At 42.5% G+C, this 14,164-nt stretch overlaps 1 protein-coding gene across 1 annotated transcript in view; it reads right to left on the reverse strand.

Moving 5' to 3' along the window:
• Positions 1–14,164, reverse strand: part of LOC103369354 (poly(rC)-binding protein 3-like) — a 72,128-nt gene that overhangs the window by 26,032 nt on the left and 31,932 nt on the right. Inside the window, exon 2 of the mRNA XM_008298046.1 lies at positions 698–747. The gene's annotated coding sequence lies outside the window, so the exon portion shown is untranslated. The remainder of the gene's footprint in view (positions 1–697; positions 748–14,164) is intronic.

Consider the following 14,164-nt stretch of genomic DNA (forward strand, 5'->3'; position numbering starts at 1 on the left):
TTATAATTTTTCAGAAATGTCTTATTTGTTGTTTGGACATTTTAATTATTTCAGACATTTCGTTAATATATTGTGACATTTTATTAATATTTTTAATATTTGTGGGCATTTCATAAATATTTCCAGACATTTAAGTAATGTTTATTTTTTTTATTCATATTTTTGGACATTTTATAATTTTTGTGACATATTCATATTTTTCTGAAACTGTATTTCTTGTCTGGACATTTTTTTTTCAGACATTTCATTAATATTTTCAGACATATTAATATCTTGTGACATTTTAACAATATTCTTAATATGTGTTTGGCATTTTATTAATATTTTCAGACATTTTAGTGATTTTATTTTTATTTTTTAAGTAAAATTCAACATCCTGTTAATACTTTCATAATTTTTGAGTCATTTTATCGATAGTTTCAGACATTTTATTAAGTTGTTTTGGCCGTTTAACTAATACTTGAACATATATTCATGTTGTCCTGACATCATTAGATTATTATAATTATTATAATCATTATTATTATTTGTGTAGATGAACCAGGTGCTCCAGCGTTGCTCTGCTGTGACCTGATGATGTCCAGCAGCAGCTCTAACGGGTCACCAGAAGACTCCTCATGATGTTTACATGACAAACTAGCAGCTTAATGTGATGCTGTCAGCGTGGAGACAATGAAGAAGAAGCTGATCCACTCACCGACCGGACGGCTCAGACCCGAGGACGTGGCGACATCGCTGGAACGAGTCCTGCAGGAAACAAAACGAGTTGTCAGAACGTCATCGTCTGAAACGTTAAAAACGACTTTAACACTTTATCTGTGAAATGACGACGAAGCCGCAGCTCAGAAAGAGGAAAGGAAGAAACAAGTCTCAATAATAAGGAGGTAGAGATCAAGAATGTGGTTTGTCTGATTAACAGTCAAAAAAAGTGATGCTATTCTCTTCAGAATGACAGAAAAACTTCACAATAACGTACAAATAATGATTATTCATCATCCAAACAGCTGCTCGTTCATTGTCCGTCCTCTGACTGATCGGCTAAGTCGCTAATCTGCTCATTTGGCTGCAGGACGCGATGAAAACTGTTCCCACGGTCGCATTTTCTGGTCGGAATCAAACAGAAAATAACCAAAAACGTGCCATTTCCACATTCCTGTTTCATCCATAGTTTCCGTCTCATTCCGCAGCGATCGAACCGACGACCCGACGTTTGACCGTCGGTCCGGCTGCAGCTGAACTCGTCCTCTCAGACGTGGAGCTCGTGTTGCTCAGACATCGACCTGTGCAGGTTGTGTGTTCTCATTCAACCTCTGGCCTTTTCCAGATGTCGGAGTTTGATGTATAATGAGGCCTCGGGAGGATTTCAGGCCTCGTAGCTGCACGCCGGGAAGACTTAGAGGAGAAAAAAAAAACCCGGGGTTCTGTCCTGAAAGTCACCGCGACACGAGAACGAAGGCAGAGAGACGACTTCAACAAACCGGCAGCTGCTCTCAGACTCTGTTAAAACCAACACAGAGATCATTCACCACTAAAGATGGACGTGATTATGTTTTGGAATAAACGTCATTAGTGACGTCGTAGGAACAGCTCTGTGCTCACAGACGGATCAACCAGAACCTCAACGATATTCGATGTGAGCCAAGAACCCGGAGCAGAACCCAAACCCAACACCCCGTCGTACGACACTGGACTCCAACTCCAGGATTTGCCCCGGGACATTCAACCCCTGTTGCCTCACAGTCTCTTCGGTGCAACTCTACACTGTTGTCTCTTCTATAACGTACAGATCTAGAGACTCTCCGTCCATCTGTCCACCGCTCGCTGCAGCTCGAGCACACCAGCTCACCCACAAGGTTGCTCAAACGCTGTACTCTGCACAGAGTTCTTGTATTGGAGTAACTCAGTGGTCCATGTTGGAATCTAAACCAGATCCTGAAGAAGATCCAGGATTGGTTCTGTAGGTTTGTGACGTACGAAACCCCAGACGTCTGAATCTGTTGTTGCTGCAGTTTAAGTTTATGGCTGTTTATGTCACTCAGGATGTGTCTTCAGGCAATAAACAACAACAACAACAAGTATTTTGGTCTTTACAACAAACAAAGCCTTTATGCTGAAGCCAGCAGCCGGTAAACACCACAGGAGCTGCTTTTCAATCAGAGGGAGGACACAGGCTGAACCTGTAGACCGGATCTGAGCATCAATGGCCCCCCATCCCCCGCTGTGAAGCACGGCGGTGGACAAAAGGTGCATCGAGTTAACGGACATCACTTTGTAGAAATCTGTCACTTTGACATGAAAGAATCTTTTCTTTGGTAAATTCTAGTAAAAGAGACTTAACTTGACTATGATTCAATAAAAGCAATAAAATGTGAAACTTATTCACGGAGCTGCACTCTGACAGAGATGTACATCGTGTATATATGTGTGTTTAAATGGTCAAAATACTATAAAACTGTATTTACTGTGGCTTTAAACTGACTTCAGAACTCGTTAACTTCACTTCAGTTGCTGGAGTTTTAAAACAGACTTCTTATATTTGCAAACGATAAATAACGAGCCGAGCTCAGGACGATCCAGACATCAAGTCCTGCAGTGAACAGTCCCGGATGACGGATTCCTTTTCTGTCCTGCTGCAGACCGTCTGAAGCCGCCGGTTCTGTGTGCGGCCACATCATCGGGTCGGACTCCCGGACCAGCAGCGTCTCACCTGGATAACGAGCCGTGAGCGCTTCCACAGATTCTGTTTCAACAGCTGCTGTTTTTTAGCGCCGGTCCCAGCGGCGGAACAAAAACTTCACCGAGCGCCAAAAAAACCTCCTCAAAGCGGGAAACAGGCAAACAAACAAATACGTTATGTGGGTCACAGAAGTGGATCAGCTGAGCTACATGACGGAGCTTCACAGCGTCAGACGAAGGAGAGAACTGTTTACATCCAAGGTCAGGAAACAAACAAACGAACGTCTTCTCCGGAAACAACAACAATAACAACAACAATAACAACTACGGGGTTTCACGTTTTCAGGGTAATGAAGCAGAGACAAACAGAGGAACCATCTCAGTCATCAGCTTCAATAAAAGGCCGCTTTGTGCCGCCGACTCAGAAAACAAACGTCTCCGCATGACGAGGAGACGAGCTCAGAGAGGATGAAGCCGCCTGATCGCTGACAGGAGCAGAGCCGAGGAACAAACCGGTTGATCTGTTGTCAGACGACGACGGAGCGTTTTGTTCAGCAGGAGGCCTTCGCCACGCTGCCGAAGGTCATTCAGCCGCCGGGAGGAAACGGCAGATCGATGGCTCGGAGTCTCTCTCGGCTTTCTGTCTCCACGTCGTCTTTGTTTGCGGATAAAAGCTCGACTTCCAGCATGAATCTATGAAGCCTCATCTTCTGTCAGGTTCTCGTGAGTTTCGACTCCTTTGCAGACGTTTGTCCTTCAGCTCTGCTACGATCTGCAGCCTGATCTCATCGCTACATCTACATGCTCACGACTACGGCTAACAGCCACGCTAAGCTAATAAAGAGTTCATGTTTTATAGACTGTGGAGCATCTTCAACATGAATCCTCACATTTCCTCACATGGTCACATTTATGTAGCTCAACCGCAGAAGGTCGCAGCTTTTATTTCTAATCCTGTGTTTGCTCAGCATGTTTGAGCGTGAAGCCTGATTCTGATGCTCTCCCGTCTGGTCTGCTGAGGTCTCTGCATCAGCGTTAACTCTGTCTGAGATTCTCTGAAGGTGACACGTCTGTGAAGATTCTGGTAGTTTAATCGTAGAAACTGGACGTGCTAGAGTCCCTTGAAGACGTTCCACCACTCATCCAAGAGGCTTGAGTTCCAGATACTGATATCTTGAAGGAGCCGAAACTCCAAAACTCAGGTGTTAATGTCTCCTTAAGGATATAAATATCTGGAACTCCCAACTAGTCAGTCAGAGCTGATGAAGCCTCTTGGATGAAACGTCTTCAAGGAACTCAAGCAAGTCCAGTTGTTAGGATTAAACTACCAGAATAAACGTGACCTGGAGGACTGAGAATCTTCATAAATTTCAAACCACTTCCTTCACCAACGGTTGGCCGTGTTATCGATCAACAATTGGTTGATGTTTCTCCAACATAAAACCGTTTCTAACCACTAAATGTTCCCCATAAAATAACTTAAAGATAACGTTAACTTGAAATATAAATTAAGCTAGCTTCATTAGCTCAGCGTGAGCAGACGCGCACAAATACTGTCGCAGCAACTTTATCAGTCCAGGAGACCCGTCAGTATGAACTGTCGCCTCTGAAATGTGTTTACAGGATTCACTTCATCTCTTTAATGATGTTGGATGAACGTGTTAGCGTCTTAGCTTAGCACTAGCCTCAGGCAGCTAGCTAAACCAGACTTTTTATGCTACCTAGTTAATCAACAAGACTGCGTTAGTTAGCAGCGGAGAGGTGCGCTTGTTTTAACGACAGCTGTAACTCCACCTCGTTAAATAGTTGGAGGCTCCACCTGGTGGAACAATCAGGTACTGCAGCTGGTCAAGGACACATTGTCTGTCATTTATGAGAACGTTAATGATGAACCACTAACCAATAAACTGTCGTAGATTATTAAACAGATTAAAAATATAATAACCGCTAAGCTTCTTACTTATTAACGAGACGAAAGAATGCCGTTCGTTTGCTGTTTAACTCAGTAGCGACCAGAGGAAGCCATTTTTTTTTAGATAATTTTCGACTCGCATCATGTCTTGGAGGTTATAAACAACCTCTCCATCATGTTCTGACTACTGATCAGGAATATTGTTCACAACTCCAATCAGCTAATACCTTTTTCATCAATTAAATTATTACCAGACATTATCTGGTTCACAATTAACCTCAGACGTACATGAAACATCCCACTACGTTTACTGTATATTGTCCATTAAAACAAAGTGTCTCACAGCAGTTTACTGCCAGGCCAAACATTAAACACGCGTCAGCAGCTTTTTCTCTTGTTCAGCTTTTACCTGCCTTTCAACTGAGGAAACACAAAAGCTGTTCAACCATCTGACTTCCTTCAGAACCGCCGCGTCACATCTGGTCCAGTGACGGGGAAGCGTCTCGTCCCTTAAACAACTGAAACCTGGACTCAGCGTCGCGTCGTCGGTCCGGTGAGCGGCTGTGAGCAGCGTTCCAGGCTCGGCTCTGATTAATGATCGCCGCCGCCTTTCACTCGTCTTTTGGTTCGCTGCTTCTGGACCCTCGGATCCACCATCTGGTCCGGTCCCGTCAGCGTTATGAGCAGCTGTTTTCAACGGGGAAGCCACAACAGACTCACGGTTCAGTTAAAAAGAAAACGTCTTAATCAACATAAAAGGAATTTTTAAAAGTTTCTACACGTGGTCGAAGTGAAAACGTGGGATGATGCACATTTTAGTAAAAGCCTGCTTTGGCTTCATCTCCTTCAGCTCTGCAGCGGTTTGTGAGTCGGTGTGTAATCTAAATAAATCACCGGGTCACCTTCCTTTAGCTGCTCATTTCATCTGCAGCAGCTTTTAGCCGAGGACACGTTTTATTTTTATACAGCAGCAGCAGCAGCAGCAGCTCGCTCTCATTGTTATGTTTAATTTACTTCTTCTTTTGGCGTCTCTACTCTGGAAACGTCCTGAACGCCTCTTCCCTTGGTTTATCTCTCTCACAACCACAAATCAGCAGCAGACGATTCACACGACGGCTACGAGTTGCTACGATGGACTCCGTGAAGCGAGGCTCGCTCTCGGCCTGCTGGGCCAGAGCTCGGCCACAGATTCCCCAGTTTCCCCCACGTTTAGCTCCGGTGTCGAGCTGAGTTCAGCGGGAATCGGCCGACTTTCCCGCCGTCGACTGAACAGCATCTCAGACGTTTAGCAGCGACAGCACATCCATCACCGAGAGCAGCTCCGTCTGTGGCACGTTTGAAATGCAAAAAAATACCAAGATGACAACATTTACAGTCAAAAACAGCTCAGAGCTGGTTTTTCTGTTAACAGGAAATGAACCCAATCTGAGCCTGAAGCCGTCACATTCCATCAAAACCACCTCATTAAGAAATAAACTAGATTCTGTAAAAAACTAAAACTTTTAAGCTTCTCGACACAAAACGATTCTCTGTGACGGATTCCTTGACGAGACTTCAGGGAGTTTATACCTGACAGCTCGTCTGAACCCCAACTATGGAGCAGGGAGAGCAGCAAATTACAAAAATAAATAAATAAAAGAATAATAAAAATAAAAGTGGAAGTAAAAAGAAGAATAAATAAAATTAAAAAACAAATAACGTGGTGATATAATATTTTATTTTTTATTTATTATGATTTATTATTTTTTATTAATTTATTTGTTATTTATCTTATTTTTTATTTTGTTATCAGTAAGTAAAGTTAAAAAAAATATTTTAAAAAATTAATTAAAAAATGTATTGAAAATTCTAAAAAAAAAAAAAGAATACGAAAAATAACAAAAATGAATATATATATTTTTTTTAAATTAAAAACAAATTATTATTTGATTTATTTGTCTTTATATTTCTACTTTTATCAGCCTTTCCTTTTATGGATTCATTCTTGATTAATATCGCTTTTTATTGCCACATTGTTTATTTTTTATTTATTCTTCTTTTTATTTTCCACTTTAATTAGAAGTGCTCGTTAACTGCGCCAGTGAAGCAGCCACGAGGTCGTCGTCAGCAGCTCACCTCCGTCTGAGTGATGGGATGTGACGAGTCATTTCCGAGTGTGTGTCTGTCAGTGTGTGTGTCGGTGTGTGTGTCGGTGTGTGTGTGCGACTCTCCTGCCTCCAATCAGAACTGTAATCTGAACCAGTCGAGTCCAAATCCTTGCCGCCGTCACTCCACTGACAGATAAAGTGGAAACAGAGACTCATGGAAAAAACAGCAGCAGCAGATGATCCACGACGATGTTCTGTCATTAAAAACAACGACGTCTGAAGTGATTCACACTCGCTGATGTTTTACACGTATCAGGCAGTTTATGGCTTCGGCGACGATCACACTAAATCACTAAACCAATAAATCACGAACAAAACCAATAAATCACCAATAAAACCAATAAATCACCAATAAAACCAACAACGACTGGTTTTATTTGATGTTTGTTTTGCTTAATGCAACACAACTTCCTCCACATGTCGTCATTGATGTCGTCTGATGTCACATCCCAGCAGCTTCTGGACTACTCATCTTTCTCTGAAACATGAAGTCCTGCAGCTCCACATGTAAGTAGAAAGATGTTCCTCCATCATGTAGAAAGATGTTCTATCATCAGATGTAGAAAGATGTTCCACCATCATGTAGAAAGATGTTCCACCATCATGCAGAAAGATGTTCCACCATCAGCTGTAGAAAGATGTTCCACCATCAGATGTAGAAAGATGTTCTGGGTTTTAGAAGGTCCTTTTACCGTCTTTATTGTTAGAAACTCTAAGGGTCGTGGTGTTTCAGCTTTCGTTTGGAGAACCGTTGAACACCGTTGTTCTGCCAAGTTTCTGACAGAAAACGTCGTTCGAAGCTGCTGCAGGACTTCAGGTTTAACACGAGGCTGAAAGCCGTTTAAGGTTTTGTTGTTTGACCTCAAAACTCTGAGTGAAGGACGAGTCCCGACCCGGCGAGTCCGACCCAAGTGTCGAGTTACCGCCATCAGCACCTGCATCCTCCCGTCCACTCCCATCATGCCCCTCACCTCCCTGCTGACGGTACCTTCAGCCTGCCTCTAGCCTCCGTCCTCTCCTCTGTCATACGAGCCAGCCGGTTCTCCATCGCTGTGGGTCATGCGATCCTTCTGTCTCCGTACAGTAACGATCCGGAGAACCCGAGACCCCCCAGAGAGGCCTGGAGCTGCAGAGGGACGGCCGGATCGATAGCTTTTAGCGGGAAGCCGCTCTCGGTCCAGGCTGTGCATCTCTGACGTCGTCTAACAAACAAAGGCTGCTCATCGAAGTGCACAAATACGAACAAAACCGACGCCTCAAACGGACCTCAGAGGCCCGGTTCTGGACAAACGTCCTCACAAGCACAGAGGCAGCGAGAGCTTCAGCTTCAACTTCAACATGCCACACAGACAGTGTTCAGACGGCCGCGAGCTGCTGAGGAGGAGGAGGAGCCACACAAACACACTCGTGACCCGTCGCTGTAAAGTCACAGTAATTAGACACTAACGGGCCGAACGCTAACGAGGGAAACATCTGTGAGATAATCACGACCTGCTGGGACGACGACACGTACGACAAACAGTCCAACAGATCCAAACTATTCATTTACATGAAAAGAAAATTGAATTGCAGAAAAAAGTCACAGAGAATAAAGTGTTAATTTACACGTCAACGGCAACGACACAAACCAACAACGTCCACGTGGAGATATGCTTTCATAAATAAAAGTATTTTTTATTGTATTTAAATCAGCAAAAATCTGATTTTTTTTTTTTTTAAATCACTGATATTTGCCATTTTTGAGAACAAATCCTGAATATTAATGACTGAAAACTGGTCAATAATTTTAAACTAAATAATAAATAAATAATATTTCACAGATTTCTACTGTTTTAATCAATTTCAGATAATTGCCAAAAATAAAATAAAATAAATTAATTAAAAAAAAAACATGTTGACCATAAAAAAGAATAAATAACATCCACATCAATTTTTTATTTTTATTTAATTTTTTTCCCCAGTAATAATAATTTATGACACTATTTATTCTGCTCTTGGGCTTTTTTACATGTGAAACCCCACGAAGTCTGAATTTGTGGTTTTTGTTTTGTTTGTTTGTTTTTAAAGTGCGATCAGGACTTTGCAAGGCATCAAAAAAAAGAGTAAAAATAAAAATTTAAAAAATCCCACAAAAAGAGTGTAAAAAGATCAGATGTTGGTCTGATTTAAATAAAGTAAAAAAGTTTTGTTTGATGGTCGCACGTTGCAAAAGAACAAATCAGTAAAAACACCAGCTGGGTTCAGTTTTTCTTTTTTAACATGTAAATTAAAACTTATTTCCGTGATTTTACTTCTTTATTTTAACAAAACGGGGAAAAGTCTGAAAAATAACAGTTAAAAAAGCTGTTTTTTAATCCTGAATGTGCAGAATTCTGCCTCTAAAAAACAGCAAAAATCTATAAAACAGTTATATTTAAATATTGCAAATGCTTCGAGCACGCTGGAAAAGGAAACGCACATGAAGCAGGACAACAAGCAGCCGTGTGCTGGCAGCAGGACCATCGTGGGGCTTCAGGAACAGACTTCTGGCTGAAACAGCAAAGCTGATGAACCTAAACGTGGTCTAGTTGTTTTTAAACAAACATTCAGATCGACGTCTGGACTCCAACAATCTTCTGGACGTGTTTTCTTTTGTCGAGCTGCTTGTTTATTTGTTGTGGCGGCCATTTTTTTTGTTTTCTTTGAGTCTGATGTTTAGTTTTCTTTGGGTTTGTTGAATGTTGACGGTTTAACCTTCGTCTGCTGTCATTGAGGCGTCTGTTAAGGATGTTGTGATGGTGTTTGTGAACACTTGCGTTGGTAAATGTACAAACTGTGAGAGTTTTACTGAGATGTTGTGACTTTTGTGGGGCTTTAGCTTGTCGAGGGGCACCATGGCAAAGACTTCTGGGGCACTTAAGGCTCGTCAAGGTTAGAAAACCAAGAAGCCAAACGTCATGTGGTTAAAAACTGCCCTTCCAGCTGATTCACTGATGTTCGCTGTTGGTTTTAATAAGTAATCGATGGATAAACTGCAGCTCTTCACTACGAATCCCTCACGTGGCCGCAGGTTTGGTGTGCTAACAGGAAGTCAGAGAGCAGACGGAGGCCAGAACAACACTTATGGGCCGAACCAAGCAGCAGCTCCGTCGTGTTTAGAGATGAATGTCAGAGCAGCTTGTTGTCGTTGTTGTTTTAAACATATGTTCTGAAGCACCGCAAAGTAAATGAGAAACCCGCTGAGCAGCATCTGTTTCCTGAAGCCGTCTGTCGTCTCCACCTGCAGCCTCCTCGCCGGCGGCGACGGCGGCGGCGGCGGCGGCGTCGCCACGCTCCGCTAATCTGCAGAGTTGTGCGATTTTTGTCAGGAACGAAATCAACGAAGAGGCAAATTGCTCCGAACGGCATCGACTCGCACATCGAACGCTCAGCAAAGAGAAAAGAAAACAAGCCTCCGTCCTGCAGCGGGTCGCAGGTTTTCATGTCGGTGAACATCAGCAGAAACAGAAACAGATTCACTGAGACGGGTCGGCATCGGGCTCGACTGGTCCGGAGCAGCGTCTGGAGGAGATGAGAGCCAGAGAGAAGCAGCTCAGAGACGGAAACACGAGTGCTGAGTCAGCGCAGGAAACCGTCTCCACTCCTGTTTGTTCCTCTTCCAGGTTGTTGCCGCTGCAGCTTCGGCCCGATGACGCTGCACAACGGACCGGATTCACGTCCAGCACAGAGGCTTCAGTCGCCTCTTCTTCCTCAGCGTCGACCTTCAGGGGCCACGAATCCATCGCCGGAGAGTCGATGAGTTCTGTCCCGACTGAGCAAACACAGAACCCGACCCGAGGCCTCCTCCTGAGCCGACCATCCACCTGCACGTCTTCATCCGCAAACACGGCTCCGGTCCAAACAAACATCTCTTCATGGTGACTCCGTCGGGATCAAAGGGAGGCTGGCGCTGAGCGGCGCCGCTCATATCCGCCGCCTCCGATCTCAATCAGGAGCCTCCTTGTAATCCCGTTATTACGAGGAGGCAGCAATCAGAGCCACGGCGCCGCCTCCGACCGGATCAGACGCAGGCTCGAGCCGAATACAGATGATGACGAAGACGAGACAGAAGAAGAAAGAAGAAGAAGGAGACGCCAGCACAACTACTGATCAGTAAACATGTTGATCGGAGTTCTGTTTGGTCCAAAGATGTTCAGATTACCGTCACAGATGAGGAAAGAAAAAGAAGAATATCCAGAATTTAGACTCTTTTTTTTTTTTCTAACAACAACATCTGATTGATTAATTGTCATGTCAACGATGTTTTTGATTGGCGCTTGAACAAAATAAGAGTTTTTTTAAGTTTCGTGTCAGAGTTTGAGCTAATTTCTAGTTAAAAACTTTCACCAAGATTTCAATTTCTGCTGCAGACGTTCATCAGTTGACTTCTGAGGTGGTTGATTTATGATTTTTTCACCATTTTGTGACATTTTAAAGAAAAAAACAATCAGCAGATGAATCAATAACGTAAATAATCGTTAGTTTTCACCCCGAAGACCAACAGAAGATCAGATTTATCAGGAGTTTCTGTTCAATGGACTGAAACCAACGACTATGTTTTGGATTCATCGATGAGCTGTTTGGTGAAAAACGTCCACCAGCGTCTTGTTTTGTCCAAATGAACCGAGTTTATCATCACCGAGATGGAAAGAAACCAGGCAATGTTCACATTTAAGCAGCCGCGGTTATTAAAACAGTGAATCGTCGATGAATCGTCGTTTTCGGACACTGTGACGGTCATGTTCACCGTCCTGAGACAGTCTACAGACGAAAATGATAAAAAACAATCAACAGAAGAATCAAGAATGAAAGAATCGTCGGTGGTTTCTCCAGAGAGCAGCAGAAATACGGACTTATTGGTCGTTTCATGGTTTAAAAAACGACCAAAAATTAGTTTGAAAAGAGTAAAAAAAGGAAGTTCTAGTGTCAGATCTGACTGAAATGATTTTATGTGTTTAGCTGTTTTCTAAACCTCAGCGTGACGGTTCATCGAGTTTATTTGTGATTAAAACGTTGAGCTCTCGTATGGACGTGTTGGTTTAGCTGCAGCTTTATGTCACTGAGATGTGTGACAGATCCACGTTAACGTCAATAGTTCTGAACCTCGGTCCTTCAGAACTCAGACATGAATCCACAGGAACGAAAAAAAACACCACAAAAAAAAAACAGAAGAAGGAAATTAGACGGAAGAAGCTTCTGAGGATCATCTATGAGTCCACAGCAGGAGCTGAAACACCGTCAGAGGCTGTAAACGAGGTTTTTGTTTGGATATTTAACGTTGGATCTCGTCCTTGATGTGGCTTCAGTCGGGTTTTATTCCCTGTAGAGGATCTTTACAAGCAGTTTGTTCCACCGTCTGATGCGATCGATACGATTCTCAGCTGCAATAAATCACCCGATGAGATGAAGCTTTGGTCGGATTCAGGCTCAAAGTTCAGCGTCTGAGCTCCACACGAGGACCTTCTGACCTTCCTGATCACAGTTATAACTGCACACAGGCAGGTGAAGGTGCAGGAAAGTGGGATTGATCATCAGTTTGACAGGAATCGATAAATCAGCAGCCGTCCATCCGCCCCGACCTCCTCCCTGAAGCCACTTCACACCTCAACGTCGGCATCAGCGTCACAAACGGTGAATTTTAGGCCAAACAAGGATCAATAATGGAAAGAAAAACTCAGTAAATTCTGATGAAGTGCATGAAAAACACTAAAAAGCTGTACAAAGTGGGAAAATAACGGGAAATATTTATATATTTTTAGCCGATTTCAATACAGAACCACAAAAACTCAGTAGTTAGAGTCAAACAAATCAAACCCTGGTGACTCCTCACAGTTTCTACTGAACTCCTCAGACGTGGAGCTGATGGTCTCCAGAGCAGGTGTTTACCTCAGCAGCTCCTTCATCGTATTACCAACGCAATCAGAACCATTTAATCACCATCACGGGAACAAACCGGCTGAGCCGTGATCCCGTCGTCGTCCCGCTCGTCTCGTGCCTACGTTTAATTTTTTACGATACTTATGCTAATGAGCTTCACGCCGCGGATCCGCTCGTCTGATTTACTTCACCGCGGATACGATGAGTCATCCTCGGCGCCGTGACTCATCGGTTGTAATCTGTGTTTCAGGATTAGATCGGTCGCTGTGTTTTTTTATTCTAACCCTGTTTGAGGAATTTCTGCGTTTCTTTTTAACTCCACGCGGGTTCAGGAAGTTATTTTAAAAATGCCGTTTGATTTGTTCTGACTGTCACATCCAGAGATGCTGGTTCCACATCAGACGCATGAAAAAAAGCAAATATGACTGCAGAGCGTGGCAGGAATCAGAACCAGGATCCAGCATTCAGAGCTCATCGCTGATTGTTTAACTGGTGGAGACGTTAAATGTTAAAGGATGCAAACACCTGAACGGATCAGATCATAAAGACGGAGGATTAAAGTACGACTTCAACGTACTAACACGCCGTAAAGAGCTGAGTTTACTGCATTCTGTCGACTTTAAATGACATTTTGTCGTCTGTTAAAAGGAGAAAATTGAGGATTTCTGCTGCTGTTGCTTTATTTCTAATCAGGATCACAGAATAAAGACAAAGAGCTTCAACTCTGATGACTGGATGAGGTTTGACATCTTTAAGAAGTGAATTATTAAGTTAAAAACTTCTGGTTTCTTAGAATGAAGCTGCAGGAATCAAACCATTGAAGTCGATGGAAGATAAACTTGAAGACAAACGTCATCAAAGCGGTTCGATCGCAACTAAACACAGATAAATATGAAGCAGAGGAGGGAGGAGATAAACAAACATGTGACCCTCTGGTTGACTCATCAGACACGATGATGTTCAAAGTGTTTTATGGGAAATTGGAAAAATAATAAAACCCTTAAATTAAATAAACCAAAAGCTGAGCTGTAGTTATTCTGGTTCCTCTGCAGAGTCTCTTCATGCAGATCAGATGTTGGTTTTTACAGAACTCTGGCTTCATCCATCAGGATGTAACGAGACTTTCAACAAACATTTTCTTCTTCATCCAAACCTGCAGCTTTAATCACATTAAGAGTTAAAGCTTCACGATTAAAGACATAAAACATCGTCTGAAGAACCGCTAACGGATCAAATAACGACTTTAAGGGAAACTACAAACAAATATTCAACCTTAAAACTTGATATTTATGTGATGTTTTTCTGTTTATTAAAGTCGGAGGTGTTGAAGCGTCGCAGGTCAGAGTTTAGTTCTGCTTCATGTCTGAGGTTCACCAACCAAAAAAAAAAAATTACTTTATTTTTTATTAATTCTTCTTAATAATCATAATTTAAAAATACATTTTAAAATATTAGAAATGTTACATATAAAATAATAATTGTCATTTTAAAGGTTTTTAGGCTTAATTACTGAAAATAACTGGATAAATAAATA

The sequence above is a fragment of the Stegastes partitus genome, unplaced genomic scaffold, assembly GCF_000690725.1.
Source record: "Stegastes partitus isolate 25-593 unplaced genomic scaffold, Stegastes_partitus-1.0.2 Scaffold1275, whole genome shotgun sequence".
NCBI lineage: Eukaryota > Metazoa > Chordata > Actinopteri > Pomacentridae > Stegastes > Stegastes partitus.